Raw genomic sequence first — 4,894 nt, forward strand, 5'->3', positions numbered from 1 at the left:
TATCAAGAAAATAGCTCAATAGTTGTTGTTAAGTTGTTATCAAGTCAGTTCTGACTTGATAGCGACCCTGCATAGGGTTTCTAAGGAGCAGATGGTGAGCTTGAACCACCAAGCTGGTGGTTAAAACTGACTTAGTTTGAATTTTATTTTGAATAAGCTATTTAAGATCTAGACCTGGAACAATGTCAACTTGATTTCATTCTTTATTGAGTGTGTGTGTATGTGATGAAATGTATATATCTCAAATCCGTGATTATGAAACTGATACAAAATAATTTTTAAGGTACAAATCAGAGTTTGCACAATGCTTTGGAATTTCAAGCCAGTCCTGTAGGATTGTATTGTATGTCTTCTGTGAAATACATATCTGATATTCTACAGCTTAGAAGGAACATAGTTTTGGATGTTTAATGAATTACCCACAGCATATTGACCTCAAAATGAGGCCATTTAGTTTCTCTTCTGTTATAATTAAATGTCATGACAAAAACCTGGTGCAGCAGTAACCTTACAGAAGATCTGAAAATACTGTCCTGTGGTAAACTTAAACAAACCTCTGTTGCTTCAGAATGGGTTTCAGAATGCACATTAGCTACTTTTATGGTCTAGTAACAAATGTATTTATGTCTACGTGATATTGTTAGTCATTGAATCTGTGTTTCTAATCATGATAACCTTAATCCTTTTATGCAAATGAAGAGGGACACAGAGTAGTCACAGTGCTTCTATGGAACCAAATGTGGCAATACCAACATGTAACAAAATGCTTTCTCACAGGTAAACATTTTCTATGAACCATTGTAAATGCTACATCGTTTGTTAACTGTGATTTTAGTTTTCATTAGGTAATGAGGCAACACTTGTTTTTTATAGACTATGTTGTTGTAGTTATGTGCCGTGGAGTCAGTTCTGACTCATAGCGACCCTTTACAGGGTTTCCGAGGCTGTAAATCTTTATGGGAACAGAAAGCCTCTTCTTTCTCCCGTGGAACAGCTGGTAGTTTCAAACTGCTGACCTTGTGGTTCACAGCCCAATTCGTAACCACTGCTATATTTCATTTTAAATAAGAAGGCAGTCACCTTAGAAAATTAGTAGATTATATAAGAAAATTTCACCTAAAGATACTTTATACTCTTGTCTTCTCAGAGTCATGTAATAATATATGAGTTTTGAAATCTAATAGAAGTTCATTGACTCAGAACATAAATGGATTAATTGGCAGTCAAATCAAATATATATTAGTGCATGCAGTATTATTCAGAAGAAAATTGAAAATTTGATCTACATGTAGTTTTGTAATGTTTCTCCTTGGGGAGATGACTGCTTTGCTACTCAACTATGGCATTCTGCTGGCAGTCTAAGTATAGTTTGTGTATCTCTAAGACTTTCAATTATACTTATGAAGAGCTCTTCACACATTCTTAAGAAGTGAAAGTTGAAGAAAGGTCAAAATGTGTCTAGCCCTTTTATTTAGTGAGAAGTGTACACTCTCACGGCCATTTGAGAAACATTGCGTCCACCTAGTGAAGTGCTTTAAGTTGAGTTTCAAGGTTTCCATGAAAACCCTTGAAGATCTTGACCTTCTTTCAACAATCCTTTAAATTTGTGTGCCTTAACTTCCAATTAGGGAAAATTTATTTATGAAAACTAAATGGAGAACAAGAAATTGGTCACGCCAAATGAGTCTTTTGGCAAAGAAGAATCTGAAGGGAAATTTGCCATTAATTTTTAGGGTTGTCAAGTACCTTTAACCAATGGGAATTTCATGTTTGCTCTTTAGAAATTTATACCTAGCTCAGTAAAACGTCTTCAATCAGAGTTGGTAATCTGAGCTTTCTTCTTTTTTAAATGTTTCAATTTTTGTTTTTCTAAATGGACTAAGCATCTTTTGTGTTACCTTAAATGATATGTATTCCTTTTCTGTTGAAATGCTGAACAGATATCTAGTAAGAGAGTGAAGTATTATTCAAACTGTTCAAACATTCTGAACAAGAGTAGGCTGCTATTTTGTTTTGTTTGTTTTTGTTTCCTCACTGAGACCTATGCTAAAAATGATGTTCTTTTTGTCTTTTTGTCTTTAGAGTCAGAGCTAAAAAGCCAGCCTAGGATTTCAGGGCAGCTCTGAGGCCATTTGTCTCAGGAAAGAGGGTGGGAGTGGGGTGGATTTCTTGTCCTTGAATGGGATAACTAAAGTGTTTATAAATAATGCAAAAATAGTTGAAGTTGAGATCAAATGGTATATGTTAATAGTTATGTTTCTAAGAAGCTGAAGTGCATAAACCTAATATTGAGACATAAAAATAATTGATTATTATTGAATAATTTGGAGGCACTTTAAGCCTTACAATTGGAATTTGTAATTCTTAAAGAGTACCAAAAGTTTAATCCTTTTGAGAGACATTCCTGATAGTTGGCAAAAATTAGTCATCTTTAAATTAAAAAGTTTTCCGCCTGCCTCAAGGAGTTTGCATGTGCTGTTGCAAACATGATCCAAGGTACTAAACACAAGTAGTACTCATGCATTGCTATATATTTGAATTTAAAAAATAGTCTTTCCTAAACTATGAACTCTATTTTGATAACTGTAAACTTTACACCTTCGGAAACCCTATACAGGGTCGCTATGGGTTGGAACCGACTCGATGGTACATAACAACAACAACAACATCAAAATGTTTTATATATAGCAGATATTCAGTATTTATTTATGAATAAAATAAATGAAACAAATGTAGTGATGGAATTCTGTGTATGTATATAAAAGAGTAAGGAGCTCTGGTAGCGTAGTGGTTATGAATCGAGTTGCGAACCGCAAGGTCAGCAGTTTGAAACTATCAGCTGCTCTGCGGTAGAAAGAGGAAGCTTTTCTGCTCCCGTAAAGATTTACAGCTTTTTACTCTGTTCAGGGTTGCTTTGGGTCGGAATCGACTCGATGGCACTTAATAACAACAACATATAAAAGAGTATAGTAGCTCTATATGATAAGCACTGGACTGTTAACCACAAAGATGGTGGTTCAAGTCCACCAGCCACTCCATAGGAGAATGATGAGGCTTTGTATTCCCACAAAAAAATTGCAGCTTAGAAACCCTAAAAAGAGTTGTTATGAGTCAGAGCTGAATTGACGGCACATAACATTATATATATTTATACATATTCCTAATAATATATGTTTTATTATTATGTTGCCAAACAAATGTAGAAGACCTGTGTTACTTGAGAAAAAAACACAAAACAGTATTTTACCCAGACTGGACAATCATCTCCCTCTATATTCAGTATGAATTTATTCTACTCCATGAAAAACATATTTTAAGTATTTCTGGTGATTTTCTTACTGCCAAATTCAGGATATCTTGTATACTTTAGTTTTCTAGTGCTGTTGTAACAGAAATACCACAAGTAAATGACTTTGAAAAACAGGAATTTACTTTCTCACAGTTTGGTGGTGGTGGTTATGTGCTGTGGAGTTGGTTCTAACTCATAACCACCCTGTATAGGGTTTCCGAAGCTGTAAATCTATATAGGAGCAGAAAACCTCATCTTTCTCCTGAGGAACAGCTGGTAGTTTCAGTCTGCTGACCTTGAGGTTAGCAGCCAATTTCATAACCACTATGCTACCAGAGCTCCTTTCTCATAGTTTAGAAGGATTGAAATCTGAATTTAGAGCTTTGGCTTGAGAGGAAATCTTCCTCTCTCTATTGTCTCTATAGTATCTCTAGAAGAAGGTCCATTTTGCTTCAGCTTCTGCTTCCTTGGAAATATCCATGTGCCTTAATATCTATTGTACACCTTGTCTCTTTTAATCACATGCGTAATCTCTTTTTATATCTCAAAAAAGATTGACTCAAGATACACTGTACACAAATCCTGCCTCATAATATAACAGATTCCTATGCATAGAGGTTAGGATTTACAACACATATTTTTTGGGAGTATAATTCAATCCATAACATTCTACCCTTTGACAAACCAAAGTTTATGTTCTTGCCACGTGTAAAACACATTCACCTTTATCACATTAGTCCAAACGTCCTAAATCAACTTGAAGTTCAAAATCTCTTATTCTGAATTATCTTAGTCAAATTTTAGGTGTATTCCAGCCTGTGGCAAAATGCTTTATCAGTGAATGTGTGAAATCTAGAATACAAGCAATCTGTTTCCAAAGGTACAGTGGTGGAATAAGCACAAAGTAGACATCCCACTACAAATGGGAGACATTGGAGGGAAAGAAGGGCTAACAGGACTAAGCAAGTCCAAAACCAAGTAGAACAAATTACATTGGCCCTCAAAATTTGAGAAAATATCCTGTCTTCTCGAGACTATCTGGGCAATGACCTCATCCTCCAGACTTTGGGTATTGGTCATGTCCTCTGGATTCTGAGTCGGGGAGGCTTGGCCTTGGGCTCCAACCTCACCTTTCAAGCATCTGGGTTGGCAACTCTACTCTCTGGCCTTTAGGTGACCCCATTTGGCTTGCCCACCTGAGTGTCAGCCCTACCCCCTTGGCCCTGGCAGTTCCCATTTGTCTTAGGCCAGGTTTTCTAGAGAAGCAAAACCAGTGCAATATATGTATATATATGTTGTTGTTGTTAGGTGCCATCAAGCTGGTACCAACTCATAGTGACCCTATGAACAGCAGAATGAAACACTGCCTGATCCTGGGCCAACCTCCTTATTGTTGCCACGCTTGAGTCCATCGATGCTGCCACCTGGCCATTCCATCTCGTTGGGGGTCTTCCTCTTTTTCTCTGACCCTCCACCTTACCCAGCATGACATCCTTCTCCAGCAACTGTTCCCTCCGGACAATATGTCCAAAGTATGAGAGACGAAGTTTAGCCATCCTTGCCTCCAAGGAGCATTCTGGCTGCACTTCTTCCAAAATAGATCTA

The sequence above is a fragment of the Chrysochloris asiatica genome, unplaced genomic scaffold (genome assembly GCF_000296735.1).
Source record: "Chrysochloris asiatica unplaced genomic scaffold, ChrAsi1.0 scaffold00100, whole genome shotgun sequence".
Classification (NCBI taxonomy): Eukaryota; Metazoa; Chordata; class Mammalia; order Afrosoricida; family Chrysochloridae; genus Chrysochloris; species Chrysochloris asiatica.